General features: G+C 35.3%; 1 long non-coding RNA gene across 1 annotated transcript; it reads left to right on the forward strand.

Annotated features, from left to right (window-relative positions):
* The first annotated feature begins 8,761 nt into the window (after nucleotides 1–8,761).
* On the forward strand, nucleotides 8,762–9,154 carry LOC113274106. The gene is made up of 3 exons (XR_003322792.1): nucleotides 8,762–8,836; nucleotides 8,955–8,999; nucleotides 9,112–9,154. It is a non-coding gene; the product is annotated as an uncharacterized LOC113274106 (long non-coding RNA).
* Nucleotides 9,155–20,264: the final 11,110 nt, after the last annotated feature.

Below are 20,264 nucleotides of genomic sequence, written 5' to 3' on the forward strand. Positions count from 1 at the left end.
ATGTTTTGAGTGTGAAAAGGAATGATCTCCCAGAAAGTTCCATGACTATGGAGAAAGCAGTATCCATGATGATGGAACTTAAAGAGTTCTTTGGGAAGATGGATTTGGATGTGAAAGGTTCTAAAAGCGATCTCTTTCATGATAATACAAAAGTCACTTGTGGTGAGCAAGACAATGTTCACCTCAACACAACTTGAGTGTGTTGAAAGTTCATCCTCACCAAGAATGCCCTGCTATGTATACGGTGAGGGAAGCACAACAACTGGGGCGCACAGATTATGTTTGGTAAGGCTGTAGAATTCAACTGGATTCATCTAAAAAAGGTATGTCTATAAACTTGAGCAAGATTTGTGCTTTTATTTTCTTAGAGAACTTATAATGATTCACATACCTTTTTTATCGTTCTTTTCTACCTAACTTGATCTGTGTTTAAGGTTCTTAAATGTTCAGGTTTGAAAATAATAGTTCGGGATGTTTGGACTTCATGGTACACATACCAAGTATGCTACCATCATTTAAAATCAAAATCCAGGGGTTTAAGTTCGCATACCCAGTTTGCAAACTGCTCCAAGTTATGAAAATTCGTTTGCAAACCCGTACGCATACTTTCCTGTAGACGTCGATATTCGGTAAACTTGTTTTGGCCGTAATTTCTTCGTCCGAACTCGGAATGACCTCATTCTTTTTGCATTCTCTTCCTATTTGATTTCTCTTCAAAATGGAGATGAGAATTTCTGAATTTGGACGAGTTAAGATTGGTATTTGTCCTGTCTCTTGTTTTTGAGTGTCTTGCTCCGTTTCGTTGTACTTGTTCCACTTCTCTTGGACTTGGGCACTTGTATTCTTGGAGTACTACTCTTCTAAGCTCATTGTAGCTTTTACAAGAATGTTGTTGGTGAATCACAAAGAAGGAATTTCATGAATGGGCAGTAACACGCATTACTATGGGATTCTTGAATGTTCACAATCATTTTATGTGAACTATGGTGCATGGTCGTTAATGACTTTGTATGTTCTTATTTGTTAAGAAAATATTTTTATACGCCTTTGGTAGCTATTCTTGGTGTAAATCCGGGCGAAAAAGATTGATTCTACCCTCTAAGGACAAATCATCTTATATGTGCATTACGAGTTTGTCTTGTTGCCTAGGAAACTTCTTATGAGAATTTATTCTTATTTTTGAAGGATTACTAGAGTTTGGAATAGCCATTATTGTGATTTCACATTGCTATGTCCAACGGTTTCATCTTCATGTTTTTAGATTTATTGGTTTAAATTCTAAACTTGTTTGGAAGATGATTTTTGCAGTATTAATCTTTATGGTTTGATATATTGCAATATTGTTATGGGATATGTGTGTTTGCGTCCGTGAACTATGATTGTCCCATACCTTGTCAAAAGTAAAGTCGTTTATGATCGATATTCATGTATTGGTTAAAGAATGAATGGACTTTTGACAATTACAAAAGTTAAGCCTATATTGTCAATCTTTGACGGAAGATAAGTTAAAAATCTTTTGTTTGCAAGGATTATGTCTATTGAATGTCGTTATGCGAATAGTGGTGGAAGATAGAATGAATCCTTGTGTATTCCACAGTATTTATCTTTACTGATCCATATTTTATGTAATACTGTGAGGCTCCGTAATGTGTTATGTTGAGCACTAAACAACCAAGTTGATTATTTTTGATTGGCTTTGTTGTTGCTCCGTAAGGTACTATATGTCGATCATTATGAACTAAATTAATCATCTTGTTTGGTTATTTAGTTATTACTCCATAAGTTTTTCTTGTGTTGAGTATATGAACGGTTAAGCTAATCATTCCGTATGATTACCTTAGTCGTAGCTCCGCAAGTTTACTTATGTTGAGCACAATCAATTAAATTGATCACTTTTGTGGTTTGATTTAGTTGCGTATTCCAATTAAATTAATCATGGGTTTACTTGTGATTAATTTGATTGAGTTTTGGATATAGAGAATCATTTTCCTATGGTTTTTGGTGTCCAATTAAAAATACTTCTTTTCTTTCGAAATTAAGGTCGCTGTTGTTGTTCTCTCGGGAATGACATCAAATGGGGGAGAGTTCTTTTGAACTTCTGCTTAATGGTAATATCTTGCGGGGTGTGCGGCTGTGGAGTTTTATAGGGGTTATCTTGTATCTTAAAACTCCTTGATGAATGCATTTAGCTTCGGCTTTATGATTGCATCTAAATTAAGTTGGTATGTATTTCTTCTTTTAGTATATGAAACGTCTCTTCTCGGAAATTTCATTAGGAACCTGTTCTTGTACCTTTGCCAATTTTATTGACAAAAAGGGGGAGAATTAATGTGTAATTCTACTACATATACATATGGTTTTCGGGTCATTGTGTAAGGGGGAGTGGTTTCCATGTGAGATGGAGTATTTACTAAGGGGGAGTGATACATATCACCGTAGTATTATTGTTCAAGTCGTGATGCAATTGGACTTTTGTTACATAATAATACTATGTCATTGTATAATGATGATCGAGAATCTCGATTTCTCTCATTGTTATAGCTACGGATCTTCAACAACGGTGATGCTAAACTTACAACCTTTGGGATCATTGGAGTACTTAGAATGACAAAGATTTCAGGGAACGTTGAAGATTAGACTATGGAATAGAAGCCACTAAAGTTTATCTTTTTTGTATTCCATATGTATTAATAGTTTTGTCACTAAAATTGACAAAGGGGGAGATTGTTAGAACATATCTCGGTCGACCTCGCATGCGTTGCTATCTCAAGCATGTTTGTCAATGTTAGTGATCAAAACTATGAGTCTTGATTTCTAATCTACATAGCTAAGTCTCGGACTAGGATAGAAAAGTGTAGTTGAGCTCAAGGACTTCATGGCGATTCATCATACAACGACGAAGATCTACTCAAGGAACCGTGGAACTTCATCAACAAAAAGGTATGTGGAGACTTGAACTTATCTGTCACTCAAAAGTCTATCTACTCTATCTCCTACTTCTTATGAGACAAAAGTCGTATGCTATATAGACTGGATCATACACATTTGATATTTCGATCCGAGTATATCTTGCCTATCTATATCTCGAAATCATGTGTTGGTAAAGCGTTTCGCTTTGATCGGGTTTATCTTCACCTAATGACGAAAGTCATAGTGTTTCAATCACTTTGAAAATCGCTTTAACGAGAAATAGTGTAACAACTATATATATCCTCTAAGAATGTTTCAATGGTTGGAATGAGAGTTTAGGTCTATATAACCAATGATGGATATAAGCAGTGTGTGGAAACACAATTGAATGTTCATGAGCTGATTCAATCGAATCGAATCATCTTTGTTTCAATTGTGTCTTGTGTAGTTACATAAGATCTCATAGCAATTTAACAACTCTCTAACTAGTTCATTTGAGTCAATTGAACTAGTTATGGTGAAGAAGAACAAGGTTAATATGAAATGCTCATATGGTTGACCTTTTGGGTTACTATGTTGAACCAACATACACGTACACGTTTGGGCACGGTTTTCACAAACCCAGTAAACGTATATCTCAAGTGTGTGTGACAAGCTAAGTTTTCGATCTAACGGTTGAGAAATATTAGCTGAATCTAAATCAGGTTTTCATCTAACGGTGAATATTGATTGCTTTCTAACTAAGGCAAAACCCTGATTTGAAGACTATATACAGGAGACATCTAGCATTGGGAAAAACTAATCCCCACACGTCTGTGTGATACTAGTGCGCTCGCTAGAGTCGATTCTCCTCTAACCTTTGGTTTTCTTCTCTAAAACCAGGTTAACGACTTAAAGACTTCATTGGGATTGTGAAGCTAGGCCGATACTACTTTTATCGTAGTTGTTTGATCTGATCTTGCATCTTCTATCGTACGAGTACAATCTTTGATTGGCTTGAGATCGTGAGAGTTCTCCGATAGGAAAGATAAATAAGTCACAAACATCTTCATCTCACTGTTTGTGATTCCTCGACATCCTCTTGTGTATTCAAGTAAGACTGTTGAGAGGTGATTGATTAATCTAGGCTGTTCTTCGGGAATTTAAGACCGGATTATCAATTGGTTCCTGTTCACCTTGATTTCATATCTTAAGACGGAACAAAAACCTAGGGTTTTTCTATAAGATACAGATTTATCCTTTGATAGACTTTTCTGTGTGAGATAGATTTGTTTATTATCAAGTCTGCGATTTTGGGTTGCAGCAACTCTTGGTTGTGGGTGGGATCAGCTAAGGGAATCAAGTGCGCAGTATCCTGCTGGGATCAGAGGCGTAGAAGTACAACTGTACCTTGAATTAGTGAGAGACTGATTGGGGTTCAACTATAGTCCAGTATGAAGTTAGCTTGGAGTAGGCTAGTGTCTGTAGCGGCTTAATACAATGTGTATTCAATCTGGACTAGGTCCCGGGGTTTTTCAGCATTTGTGGTTTCCTCGTTAACAAAATTTCTGGTGTCTGTGTTATTTCATTTTCCCCATTATATTGTTTATCTTTATAATTTAAATAATACAGGTTGTGCGTTAAAGGTTAATCGATTGGAGATCCGACGTTGTGGTTGTTGATTTCATTGATTAACACTTGGACATTGGTCTTTGGTACCGTCCAAGTTATTCCTTGTATTTGATAAAAACTCGCTATTGTTTTTAGCTTGAGTAAAAATCAAATCAAGAGAGAAATATTAATTACTTGAGATACTTTTATCTAGATTGAGTCTGACTGTCTAGTTGATTCTCTAACAAAGTATTTCGGAGTTAGTCCATACAGATTGCTAAGCGAAATATTGGGTGGTGTTGTTATACCCCGCTTGTTCAGATAAGATTAAGCAAAAGAAGAGGTAAGTATTTATAATAAGGTTTGTTGATTTCTAATCAAGGAAAGCACGTTCCTTAAATTCACTTAAAGCACATTATTGTACCAAGAGTATTAAGAATTAAGTCCCAAAGAAAAGGATAGAGTCAGAAGGAAAAAGATTGGGAGATCCTAAGAGCATTATTCTAAACAAACTGCAAAATTTTATCGATTTTAGCATAGCAAATGTAGTCTACAAGTATATCTACAAATCTCAAATGATATGTATAATCTAATTTTATCATGAAACAGATGAATCTTTGGCTCTATAGTATCATTAAGTGGGATATCTAAAAAAAGTCTCAATAGTTTGTGTCCTAGGGTTTAGGTTCTACTACTAGCCTAATAAGTGCAAAGATTCTTTGAGAAATTTTGATTCATGCATAGAATAAATTAAATCGAAACCTTCAGGGAAAAAAATGATGGGAATTATTTAGGAGGTTATCCAACTAATAGGTTTTTATTATCTTTAATAGGTATGAGTGTGACTGAGAAGTAGATTTTCTTGTCGCTTCTACTGAGAAAGAAAGAAGTATGAAAAGCAACTAGTTTTTCGATGTAAAAAATCTAAAGCATATCTATTTTCACAGGGTCATGTTGCTTTATGAGGTACCTATATGTTTGGAGAAATTGTAGAAATATGGTTTAACCGGATCATAACTAATTAATGTTTAGTCAAACTCAAAGGGATATAGCGTGTTGCAGAGGCTCTCAACAGAGATCGAAGAGGTAGGAAAAAGAATCAAGGAAAATGTTTTAAGAAAAGAAAACTTATAGGTTTATCATTAAGAAACAAAAGAGGAGAGGGAAGGTCTACACACAAATTTCAAGAGGTTGAGAAAGGTCTAGACCATTTATCAGAATATAAATTGAGCTACAGTCTGAGAGGAAGATACCTATAATCTTAAGAATTAGCTTAAAGAAAAAAAAACGAGTTTTTAGGTATGGCTTGTAATCACGATTCTGTGCCAGAAAATGCTCTAGTTTCTATTACTAGGGTAATGCGATATCGTGATAACCATCTTCGTAGGATACAATATTACTTCTGTTATTTATGTGGCACTGATCAATTTCTTCATGCAGAACAAGTCAAACATCTTTCCTACTGCAACATGAAGCCTTAGGAGAAAGAAAAACTTGATGCCGGAGTTAAGGCAGAGATTCAGTTTAACATTGAACAGGGTATTCCTATTGATTCATCTGTTTTGTTTAGTGAATTGCCACCAGGGTACGATCTCGGATATGCGTTGATGATGGAAGCAAGGTATAACTGGAAGAATGGAAAAGGGATTTTTGAGGAGGCCGAGCAAGCAGATGCCAGAGGTGAAATAACTTTCTAAGCACCAAAAAACGAAGAAGATGGAAACTAGGTACGGATTTACTAGTTTAATTCTTGTTTTTAGGGTTTAAGATCTATTATCTAGTATGTGTTTGTTTAGTGTTATCGTCTATAGTCCAAGTTTGTATGAATATGATTTCTACTGGCTTGTATAAGGTGTCACTTTGTCCATCTTTGATACACTTATTAACAAGAAAAGAGAAATCTAAACTGTTCTTGGTATTATTTACTTTATGGGACTATATTTTGTTATGAGCTATTTTTGGGTCTTAGGGAAAGAATTGGCCAACCTACAAGAATTCGCATTGTTAACACCTACTGATACAAAGAGACCAAGAAACCTTAAGAGCTAATCCCAGGAAATACAGAAAAATGTATTAAAACAAGGATTATAAACAGATGTACCCCTATATTTACACCCGACTTAACTATGTACCCCCGTTTTTTTCCCATTTACAAATATGCCTCTGTTGGATGTTTTCCATCCAAAAACGTTAAAAAAGTCAATTTCTCGGTCACATGTCAATTTATCTTGACCGAGATGAGAAAATGATGCCACGTATTTGTGAAAATGAGGCCACATGTTTGTTATAATTAAGTATTACGTGTCACAGATCTCGGACACACATCTAGGTCTAGGAGATCCCTAAGATATCTGATGGTATCAACTATGTAACTATGGTTTTTCCGCCAACACGTGTAGTTACTTTGTTTTCTCCGCCAACACGTGTGGGCTTGCTGGACCAGAAACGAAACACGTGGATGTGTGATGACCATAGATCTGAATTTCAGCACATCTCTATGAAAATTAACGGTATTCGATGGAAGAGTTTTAGATGAAGATGGGGGAAAATAAGAGAGAAGCGTCATAATCTCGTAAAACCTTTCTTCTTCTTCCCTTTTTTCCTCTCTGTTGCTCTTCCCCCTTCTCTGTTCCTCTCTCTTTTTCAGATAGAAACGTCGATTTTCCACTCTCTGTTTGTAAACGAGTAAGTAAATATGGTGAAGTTAAGACGCGGAAAGAAGAAGGAGAAGAAGAAACCAGAAAAAGAAAAAGAAGGAGAAGAAAGGTAAGTGAAAAACATCATTGGGTTCTTCTGTGTGTTCGATTGATTAAACTTTTTTCTAGGGTTTCTGTTTTTTTTTTCGATTTTGGGTTTGTTTGTTTGATTTTGGGTTGCTGTAAATGTTTGATTTTAGGGTTTTCAGTTCTTAAGGATATGGGTTTTGTTTCTGCAGTAATTGATGATTGGGTTTCGATTGTGTGGATTGATTAAAGTTTTTTGAATAGATTTTAGGGTTTCTGTTTTTTTGAAGTTTAAGTTTCAATTGATATTGTGGTTTGAAATACAGTCAGTAGCAATGAAATGAATCCTAAAAGCATTAATTCTGCAACAACAAATCAAAAAATTACAGTCTTTAAGACCCATTGGGTAGAATCGAGTAAAGAGATGATAAGTGGTGGTTTACCTTCTTTGATTTTCATTAAAGCTTCAAAAAGAGGCCTTTGATTTTTCCTCTTCAAATGTTGTAAATCGTCAAAAAACCAAAGACAACAAATGATTTATCATCAAAAAATATCAGTGGGTTTCCATTAATTTACGAAATTAAGCTAAAAAGAACGAGAGACATGCATTCAAATAAGGAAAACAGTGGGGGAAAAACAACATGAGAATGGAAATAAGATGAGAGTAGCTACCTGTATTGGTCATGTTAGGACTATATGTCTCTAATTGGTTGATTTGTGAGGTTAGTTTGAAGTAAATGATCCTTGTATATGTATGTTTGAGCTAATACTATGTATTCATTTGGTGCAGACCTGAAGTTAAAGATAAGTTTCCTAAGAGAGACATAAAGGTGAAGGTTATGAACACTGTGATGAGTTTTGAATTCAAAGGGTTGGCTAGAGCAGATATGGGTCTCCTTCAATTGAAAGAAAAGATCAAGCCCCTACTTAGATTGCAGCCTAATGAGGAAGTGGATTTAGTATGGTATAGTGACCCATGTTTACCAGATTCATTACTTATTGAAGAAGAATTTTGGAGGTTTTGGGATAATGCAGAAGTACATGAGAATTGGACTACACTGCATATGCAAGTTATCATTCCACATGAGTATTCTGAAGGGTTAACAAAGGTAGCTATTCCACACAAGTATTTGACACCAACAAAGTCTTCAACACCAAGAAACCAGTGAGCAAAACCAAGCAAATTCCTACAAGAACAAGTCTTAGACTATCTAAGAAGAAGAACCAAAGTCAGGCAGCGAACAAGAAGTTATTCATTGACTTAGATAAAGAAGAAGTATATGTTCCTCAATTTACACAACAAACACAGTCTAGTGTAGCTGATAACATACCTGAAGAACAGTTTGAAACATTTAATCCTGACTTTTGGTTTGAAGCAACACAGGCAGCAAGCGTTGTTGAGGATGATCAGTATGTTGTACAACTTCCAAATGAAAAACCTGATGAGTGTCACCCTGAGCAGGATTTAGAAAACTTCAACTGTGGGTATGATAATGAAGAACAACATGCAAAGGACTATGAGGAATTTTTGATGAAGGCTGCGGATGGTGGCTTGGCAGATAATTTTGATGATCCTAACTTTGGTGAGGTGGAGGTTGATAATGACAATGAAGGTAATGTTCTCTTTTCTTGGGTATTTGATTGTTTGTTTTGTTTTTGTTTTGTGTTTGTTATAGTATCTCAAGTATCTTAAAAATGAATTTTGTATGGTTGTTTTGTGTGTTGTTTCAGAGGATCATTATGGGGATATAGTGAGTTCTGATGGAGAAGATGAAGGTAATAATATGCTTGTTTAATTTGTTTCAGTTCATTATTGTTAGTTATTGTATTTTCAAAACAAGTTAAGATGAAGGTACTGACAAACACAATTTGTTTGTTTGTTTGTTAGGTGGACAAGAACAAGCTAAACCAGGTGGGCCTGAATGTAATGCACCTCACCAGTTTAATGGACCTCAAGCTAATGAGCCCTGTCCCACAGCAGAGTTCGAGAAAGAATATGCAGAGCACTTTAGGCAAGAAGAAGAGGAAGACTTGTTCCAAGAGGAGATAGGTGAGGAATTTAATCCTACTAAACTTGTAGTTGGTACCAAATATGTTAATAAAAATGAATTTAAGAAACATGTTAGGCATTTCTGTGTAATAAATGGACATGAATTTGTATGGAATAAATGTGATAATAAGCAACAAAGAGCAGTATGTGTTAATTGTGAGAAGACGGAATGTAAGTTCTTTATATATGGCATCAAGCGAAAAGGTGAAGGAGACACCTTTACACTCAGAGGGTATAATATAGAACACAACCACCAAGGTCGTGGAGATGGGTACAACAGAAGTGCAATTCCTCCTTATGTAGCTGATTGGTACATGGAAAAAAGAAAGGAGTCAGGTTGTGATGCAGAAATACCTTGTCCATATGACTTAGCAGCACAATTTAAAAGGGACACAAAGGTCACCATTGCATACCATACTGCATGGAGGGCAAGGGTTATGGTGTTGGAGAAGCTATATGGGAGTTATGAGAAGAGTTACCAACAAGTTCCTAACTTTTGTGAAATGGTTAAGGTAATGTTACTCTTATCTCTGACATTATTTTTTCTTGTTAGTTGTTTTTGCAAATAATATTCATTTTTTTATTCTTGTTAGTTATTAATTCTACTATGTTGTATGCAGAGGAGAAACCCAGGAAGCCATTGTTCTTTCTCATATGGCACTCTAGACAATACTTTCCTTTCTTTAACCATATCATTTGCTCCTGCAATAAAGGGGTGGAAGGCTGGCTGTAGAAGGGTCATTGGCTTGGATGCTTGTCACTTGAATGGAAAGTTTGGTGGTGTGATGCTATGTGCAACAGGTAAATTCTTCTTTTTCTTCACTTATACATTCTTGTAATTCAATTTATATGTCATTTTGGATTATAATTCACTTTTTATATGCAATCAGGTCTGGATGGTCAGAATGGCTTAGTTATGCTAGGTATAATGGTGTGTAGGAATGAAACCATAGAAAATTGGAAGATTTTCCTTGGAGATTTGAAGCCTCTGGTAGATGAAGATGGTGTGCGTATCTGTTTCATCTCAGACAAGCAAAAGGGAATCTTGGAGGGTGTTGACTATCACTTTCCTTTAGATGAACACAGATATTGTTTTAGGTATAATGTGTATGATTTCAGATTACTATTCCCTTTTTTCTTTCTAGATCACTTGTAATAATCCTATAATGTATTTGAATTTACATGTGACAGGCACTTGCTTGCAAACTTCAAGAAGACCTACAAGAGTTTTAGTTTGCAGAATCATCTTTGGAATGCAGCTAAATGTTACAAGAAAAAGCATTTTGAGGTAATGCATAAGCACATTTCACTTGTTTAAGTATATTTCCTCAAAATTCTTAAGTTATGTAACCATAAGCATTGTTTTTGTGTTAGGAACATATGGCCAAGATGAAGGCTGAGAATGCTGATGCTGCTTGGTATCTCTTGAAAGAAGAAAAACCACAAACCTGGTCCAGGTCCCATTTCGAAAAAGACAGCAAATGTGAGCACCTTAATAATAACTTTTCTGAGTCCTTCAACAATATGGCAAAGAAGATGAGGGATAAGCCCATCTGCAAGTTAGGCCTGATGTATGGAGATCTGGTGATGAATACTTGGTATAAGAGAAGAAATGAGTCTGCAAAATGGAGAGATGGTGACATAGTTCCTAAAGCAATGAAGTTGATAGAAAAGATGATAGCTTTGAATCCTAATTTTAAGTTGGTTCCAGCTGTGAAGTACAAAGTCTATGAAGTGATTAGTGTGCATGAAGCAGTTTTTATTGTGGATCTTGAGAAGAAAATTTGTAGCTGTTTGCAATGGGAGTTAAGGGGATTTCCATGCCAGCATGCTGTATGTGCTTTGGCTCCAATGAGACCTAACTGGGCTGAGTTAGTTTCCTAAACTTGAACCCCTTTGTACATTTTGGTTTGTATTACATTTTTGCTTGGACATTGTTTAACCAAAGCCATTTTGTTTTGTTATATATTGTAGGTACTGTAGCCCTTACTACACAGTGGACTACTACAAGAAGACATATGCTCTTGAATTCAATCCACTAGAGGGTCTAGCTGACTGGATAGAGGTACATTTAATTTTAAATATTTTTTGTTTAAAATATATGTTTTGTCTTTATTGTTTGTTGTGCAATAAATCAGGGTAATAAAGTAGATTCCTTTAGGGTTTCATTGTACTAGTATAATAGCCTCCACAAGTTTTCTAACTCTTATCTTCTTCTTCTTCTTCTTACTTCTTTGCAGCCAGAAAAACAAGAAATGATGAAGCCACCAGTAGACATTAGAAAGCCAGGCAGGCCAAGGAAGAAGAGGATATTGTCGTATGATGAACCAAGAGGTCAGAAGAAGGCTAGAAGATGTAGTAGGTGTAAAAATGAAGGTCACTACTCATAAAATTGTGTTGGTGGTCCAGTTGGAGGAAATCCTAAGGGATTCAAGCCTAGAACATGTGTTGATGGCACAAAGCAGACAACAGTTGAAGCTCCACCAAAGAGAAAGTACAAAGCTAAAGCTGCTGCAAATTCTGGAGGTGCATCTGCTGCAAATTCTCAACCTTGTGCTAGCAGATCTAAGACGCAAACAAGCGTTGCTCAATCTTCCCAACCAGCTGCAACATCTTCTGCAAAATCCAAAGGTGTCATGAGAAAGGCAGGTGATGAATCTTGTTCTCAGCCCAGTTTCAGTCAGCACAACACCCATGTTGGATCTGTTAGCAACAACATAACCTTTACAGCTCCAAACCCAAAAGGAAAGAAGAGAGCAAATAAGTATATGAAGCTTTGGATGTACCTATTTTATGTTGAGTTGTGTTTATGATGACTCTATTTTATATTTGAATGTTAAGACAATTTCTGGAATGTTATGTTAAGACAGTGTAGAGTTACTGAAATAGATAGTCTTTTATTACTATTGCAGTTACATTTGCAGATTTTTCTTGAATTCCTTGCATACTTCATATACTATTGTTTCTATAACTATTGCATCTTACACAAGTTCAATTTGAGTTTGGAATTACAATTCTCTTTGGAGCACTGTTGATTGTTAAGGGACCAGCCACGTGTACACAACTTACGTGGAAGAATAGACGAGTTGGCAAGTGAGTTGGAAGATTTAACTGTTGACATGGAGGTTAACTTTCCGTTAGCCGTTTTTTCAAAAAAACGGTCAAAACAGGAGTACATTTGTAAATGTGAAAAAAACGGGGGTACATCTGTATGTGCCCAAAAAAACAGGGGTACATCAGTATTTCACCCTTAAAACAAGATAAAACCAACCCAGAGGAACCAGGATTCCTAAATTTGGTGTTGAAAATGTGCTCTTAATCCTAAAATGGAAAAGATCTACTTTATTCTAAGTTTTACGGGTCTTGCTAAATTTGGCTTAACAGAGAAAATTCTCATTCAGAAGAATACCATGAGCAGTCTAATTATAGGATATCTTAATACGATTAGGAATACCAGACAAGTTATAGATTCAGACTAAAAGCTACATCTGCAAAGGCTTAAGATGAGGTGCGGAGCCAAAGTGGAATTTAAATTCCAGGAAAGGCAAAATTATCCTATTATAGAAATATATCTTACCACAAAGACTGACCCATAACAACTATGCCACTTTAAGCAAGAATCCTAAAAAATACTGAACATAGTACAAGTAAAATGCATCACCCTAAACATAAACAATCCAAAAAAAAAACCTTCCACATAGTGTGAAGGTGGTACATCTCCCTCCAAGAAATGGAAGAGAAAAAATAAGAGATATTAGATATTCTATCCTTGTTGTCGAGCTAATGACATTCTTGAAAAAGCGGAGGTTTAACAACAACACCCAATATTTCGTTCGGCAATCTGTATGGACTAACCCAATATAATTCTAAGAGAATCAACTAGATAGTCAGACTCAATCAAGGAAAAACATCCAAAAGTTATATCTCAATTTCTCAATACAATCTGCAATCGAACAGATAAAAATTTGTGAGCCTGATTGATATGAGAAATAACTTGAACGCTATCAAAAATCAATGATCAAGTGTCAGTCAATTTCAATCAACAACCAAAGGTCGGATTTACAATTGATTGAACTACGCACAACCTGTGATATTTCAATTATATAAACAATTATAATGCGGAAAAGAAATAACACAGACACCATAAAATTTGTTAACGAGGATACCGTAAATGCAGAAAAACCCCGGGACCTAGTCCAGATTTGAACACCACACTGTATTAAGCCGCTACAGACACCAGCCTAATACAAGTTACTTCGGACTGGAATATAGTTGATTCCTAACCAAGTCTCACACCAATTAAGGTACGGTCACGTTCCTTACGCCTCTGAATCCCAGCAGGACTCTACGCACTTGTTCCCTCAGCTGATCTCACCCACAACTAAGAGTTGCTACGACCCAAATTCGAGGACTTGATAAACAAATCTGTATCACACAGATAAGTATTCTGATAGATAAATCTGTCTCCCACAGAAATACCTCTGAAGTTTTGTTCCGTCTTTTGATAAATCAAGGTGAACATGAACCAATTGACGATCCGGTCTTATATTCCCGAAGAACAACCTAGAAATATCAATCACCTCACAATAACTTAACTATATGGTAGTAGAACAAGTTATTGTGGAATCACAAAGAATGAGACGATAGCTTTGTGATTACTTTTTCTATCTTACTTATCGAAGATAAATCTCGAGCAAATCTTAGAGAACATAGTACCCAATACGATAGAACAAGTAAGATCAAAACAAGCAACTTCAGAGAAAATAGATGGGTCTGGCTTCAGAATCCCAATGAAGTTTTCAAGTTGTTAACCTATAATGGTTTTAGGAAATACCTAGGTTAAAGGAGAACCGACTCTTGCCGCAACTAGTATCACACATGATATGTGGGGATTAGGTTTTCCAGTTGCTAGAGTTCTCCCTTATATAGTCTTCAAATCAGGGTTTGATAACTTTGAAACAAAGCAATCAGTATCACCGTTAGATGAAAACCTGATTTAAGATTCAAGCTAAGTTTGCTTAAACCAAAGCAATATCTATCCACCGTCAGATGGTCTTAGCTTGTTACACAGAAATGAAATATACCTTCATTTAGATATGGGTAACCGTACCTAAACGTGTATATTGAATTGGCTCAATAACAGTTGACCGAAGTTAGCCATATGAACACTTTTCTATTAACCTCGTTCATCTAACACTTATAAATCAAATGATAATCAAATGAATCTAATCGTGTTACTCATAGAGTTGTTCAATTGTTTATATTCTTATAGAAGTATACAAGACAGAATTGAAACAAAATCGGGTTGATTCAAGAGAATCAATTCATGAATATTAAGCCACGGTTTGCAAATATTGCATTCCTTAATATATATATATATATATATATGTATTTGTTCATGAGTATGAAATCATAGTTAACCGATTTTAGAACATAAACTAACTTAGTTTGCAAACGGGTACGTAAACTTAAGTTCCGGACATTGGTCTTGTCCGATAGTTTGCAAACGGGTATGCATACTATCGTACCATACCGCAACTCGAGTGATACCATTTGCAAACGGGTATGCAAACTTGGTTCTCGGACTTTGACAGTAAAAACCGTTCGCATACTGGTATGCATACTTGGTTCTCGGACCTGAATCACACTACAACAGTTTGCATACTGGTATGCATATTGTGCTATATCCATATAAATGGTTATTTTTTCTAAACTCCCATTTCAATCATCGAAACATACTTCGAAGATGGCAGTAGCTGTCTCACACAAACTACTAGCTTATAAATAATTTTTAAGTGATCGAATGATCAATACGAAACATTTCGAGTCTACATCAAATGACTGTCTCACACAAATCATGTAAGATGTGTCAAGGAAATTTTCACATGATCCTCTTTTGACTCATTGTTTAGTTTCCAATAAATAAATCTTTTCCAATTAAACTCGTCAAGAATAATGATGATCGTAGTTAAAGCAAAAAGCTTTCCTACACATATTTCGAGAAAGATATAAACGAGTTAAACTCAGCTCGAAAATATCAATTGTGTATAATGTAAAGTCTATATAGCTATACGACTTAGTCTCAATAGGAGATAGAATAGAATAGACTTCTGAGTGATAGATAAGTTTTTAGTCTCCACATACCTTTTGTTGATGAAGTTCCTCCAAGCTCTCGTCAGTAGATCTTCGTCTTCAATCGATGAACTCCGTGAAGTCTAAAGCTCAACTACACATTCTATCCTAATCCGAGACATAGCTATAAGTAGACTAAAAATCAAGACTTATAGTTTTGATCATCTAAACTTAACAAACAAGCTTGAGATAAAAACACTTGCGAGTTAGACCGAGCAGTGCTCTAACAATCTACCCCTTTGTCAATTTTAGTGACATAACTATCAATACATATGGATTACAAAATAAATGAACTTTGTAGCTTCTCATCGAACATGATTGATATCATTGGTTCTCCAACATTCCTTGAATTCTTTGTCACTCCAGGTATTCTAGTGATTCTGAACGTGTTCAACTCAGCATCATTGTTGTTGAAGATCCGTAGCCATAAAAATAAGAAAACAGATGTTATAAATTATTGTTATACAATGTCATAATATTATTACACATCATCAAAGTCAATTGTATCACAACTTTGACAATAATACTATGATGATATGTATCACTCCCCCTTAGTCAATACTTCATCTCACAATGAAAACCATTCCCCCTTACATAATGATCCGTAAACCATATGTATGTAGTGTGAACTATAAAATAATTCTCCCACTTTTTGTCAATATAAATTGACAAAGGTACGAAAATTAACGGGATCATAATGAAATTCTCATAGAGACACTTCATGACTAAAAGAGAACATATGAACTTTGTTTCGATAATTTCACATAGCCGAAACTTAGTGTATTCATCAAGGAGTTTATGAAGATACAAGAAAAACTCCTTCAATATTCCACAACCGCACTCCCCACAAAGATTTGGCAATTAACCAGAAGTTCAATTAATAATTTTCCCCCATAAAACGTCATTCCCGAAAGAACAACAAGAGCGATCTTACTTTTACAAGAAAAGAAGGATTTCTTTGGACATTAACAAATCACATGAAACATGAATTTGTATCCAGAAAACTCGAATAAGTTAACCACAAGAGAACCTTACTAATTAATTTAATCGAAAATGCTCAACATAAGAAAACTTACGGAGCCATACAGTACTTTCACATAGAAGTGGATTAGGGAAAGATCAATACTGCGGAATATACAAAAGTTCATTCTATCTTTTATCATAAAGACATATTAGCCTTTAACTTTTGTCATATATTCAGCTAAACTTCAAGGCTAAAATATCATAAAATTTATTACAACCATTAAAAATAATAGTTTTAATAAGTTCGACATAAGAAGTTCAACAGAAAATACCATAAACAGAGTTATAACAATAAAAACATAAGAAAAGTATTTAATTCAAACTCTCATAAAAGTCCCTAGCAATCTCATCAAACTTCTCAATCAGATCAGGATGAGTTTCAGAAGCATAATCCAACTGGTCTTTCAAGCACTCGACCTCTTGTCGAAGATGGATAATCTCAGTATTTGAGACTGTTTAAGTTCGTGCTGAGGGTCTAGTTGAAGTTCTCTCCTTTTGAAAAAGTGGGGGTACAACAATCACACCCAATATTTCGCTTAGCAATCTGTATGGACAAACTCCAATATACTTTCTAGAGAATCAACTAGACAGTCAGACTCAATCTAGATAAAAAGTATATCAAAGAGTTTATATCTCAATCTCTCGATTTGATATGTACTCAAGCAAATAGAAATCTGCGAGTATTTATCAAATACTAGAGAGATAACTTGGATGGTACCAAATACCAATATCCAAGTGTCAATCAATTTAAATCAACAACCAAAAGGTCGGATATTCTAATTGATTGAACAACGCACAACCTGTGATATTTCAATTATATAACAAAATATAATGCGGAAAAGAAATAACACAGACACCAGAATGTTGTTAACGAGGAAACTGCAAATGCATAAAAACCCCGGGACCTAGTCCAGATTGAACACACACTGTATTAAGCCGCTACAGACACTAGCCTACTCCAAACTAACTTCGGTCTGGACTGTAGTTGAACCCCAATCAATCTCACACTGATCCAAGGTACAATTATGCTCCTACGTCTCTGATCCCAGCAGGATGCTACGTACTTGATTCCCTTAGCTGATCTCACCCACAACTAAGAGTTTCTACGACCCAAAGTCGAAGACTTATAAATCCGTATCACACAGAAAAGTCTACGATAATAGATAAATCCGTCTCCCACGAATATACCTACGAGTTTTGTTTCGTCTTTTGATAAATCAAGGTGAACAGGAACCAATTGATAAGCCGGACTTATATTCCCGAAGAACAACCTAGTATTATCAATCACCTCACAATAATCCTAATCGACGAAGCGAAAAAAGATATTGTGGAGTCACAAACGATGAGACGAAGTGTTTGTGATTACTTTTCTATCTTGCCTATCGGATATATAACTCTCGAGCCAATTATTACAATTGTAATCGTAACGATAGAAAATGCAAGATCAGATCACACAACTACAAGAAAAGTAGTATCGGTCTGGCTTCACAATCCCAATGAAGTCTTTAAGTCGTTAACCTGATTTTAGAAGAAGAAACCAAAGGTTAAAGGAGAATCGACTCTAGCTATGCAACTAGTATCACACGTAAGGTGTGGGGATTAGGTTTCCCAGTTGCTAGAGTTATCCTTTATATAGTCTTTCAAATCAGGGTTTGCAATCAATGTTAGCTTGGTAACAAAGCATTCAATATTCACCGTTAGATGAAAACCTGATTAGATTCAAGCTAATATTTCTCAACCGTTGGATCGAAAGCTTAGCTTGTTACACACAAATGAAATGTCCAATTTTGGGTTTATGTAGCCGTTCCCAAACATTAACATTTGTTGGTTCAACAGTAGTTAACCAAATGGTTAGCCATATGATCACTTTCATATCCACCATATTCTTCTTCACTATAACTAGTTCAAATGACTCAAATGAACTAGTTAGAGAGTTGTTCAATTGCTTGGATCTTATGTAACTACACAAGACACAATCGAAGAGAAAACGGTTTGATTCACTCGATTCGGTTCATGAACTTTATAGCCACGGTTTGCAAAAGCATTCCTTAGTTTATATAAACATGAGTTCAAGAACAACTGATTTTAGATATAACCTTCTCAAGTTCGCGGACTGGGTTCGAAAAAAACGTGGGCATTTTCTTAATAGGATTTTCCTACATGGGCATTTTATTAAAAACCCTATTAGAGCATTGCTCGGTCGAACTCATAAGTGTTGCTATCTTAAGCTTGTTGCCAAATTTAGTTGTCAAAACTATATCTTGGTTTCTAGTCTACTAAAGCCAAAGTTTCAGATTTAGGATTAGAAGTGTGTAGTTAAGTATTGGACATCACCGAACCCTTGAAGATTAAAGACTGAAGATCAAACGAAGACATCAATGAGGACTTCATCAAAAAAGGTATGTGGTTTGATTTCATTTGGAATTTTTGTTCAATTCTACCTTTTTAATCTATCGAAACAAATGCTCCTCTATGGAACAATTTCTATGACGGTAAGTATACATTTATGTGTATATATACTTGAGGTTATTTGAGCCAAGACTTTATTGAAAAAAACCTTTATCTCTGGAAAGGTTCTCATGTTATGGTGAATGAGATTACTAATTCAACGAGCTAAGCATCACTCAATTCCGAGTTATAACGATGAAGTTATGAGTGATTTATTAAAGTAACAGTTATAAGTGTTGTTGTAACTGTTGCAATTCGTTAGTAGGAAACAAGCCAATAACTGAACGCAAATACGTAACTATAAGTCTATTTTAGTCAAGTTTTTTTATTTTTCCTCATCTTGGCAAGATGGCTATTATTCCAAACAAAATTAATTGCCATATTAAAGTGTTTGTGATATTTTAGAATTCCTTCCCAAGTTAAATTGTGATTTATTCAAAAAAATACAACTTATGCTAAAGTAATTATTTATGCAAGATATATTGTAACTTAAGAAAAAATCCCAAAATTAGGAGAGTCTCGAAAAATAAAAATAGCGCAAACTTTCTTTGGATTCAAGCTATCTTAGCTTAGCTTTCAAGCTAACTTGTTCACTATAAATAAAGGGTTCGTGAATGCTAAACCTTTTATCCCTTGGAAAATTGGCGTAAGCTTCATAGGTTGTTTTCCACGTCTTCTGTTCTTCAAGAACAAGAGTGAGATATAAGTATTTGTATTAGGGATCACAAAGCCGAATAATCTTCATGATTGTTAAACAACTTGTAATCTAGGTTTTCAAACTCTTGTCTATTCTAAGGTTCTTCTCTTCTGATATAAGGTCATTCAGGAGTGTAGATAATAAACCCTAGGTTTTGATAGAATTTCAGTTCATGATCGTATACCAACAATTGTTAGTCGAAATCGAAACTAGAAAGAAAACTTCGATTAAGGTATTTTATAAATTCCTTAGAAGTTTTAACAAGATATCTCTAGATTTATTCTAGTTGTTCTTGTTTTGATATTAATTTTACCTAGTAATTGTTTTTTCTCAAAACAAGCACAAGATTTCCAAAACCTTGATTCACATCTAAAGGGAAATCAAAACCGGTGTTTTGTGGATTCAAAACCCAAAAAGTCTTCAATTGAGTTGGAGCAACTCTTAGTTGGTGGGACGTCAACTAAGGGAATCAAGTGCGTAGAACCCGGCGTGGTTCAAGAGACATAAGGAACGCAGTTATACCCGAATCAGTGGGAGACTGGGTTCGGGCTCAACTACATTCCAGTAAGAAGTTAATAGGTAGTAGGCTAGTGTATGTATCAGCTTAATACAGAGCGTTGTTCAAACTGGACTAGATCCCGAGGTTTTTCTGCACTTGCAGTTTTTCTTGTTAACAAGATTCTATGTGTAT

Source organism: Papaver somniferum, chromosome 4, assembly GCF_003573695.1.
Source record: "Papaver somniferum cultivar HN1 chromosome 4, ASM357369v1, whole genome shotgun sequence".
NCBI lineage: Eukaryota > Viridiplantae > Streptophyta > Magnoliopsida > Ranunculales > Papaveraceae > Papaver > Papaver somniferum.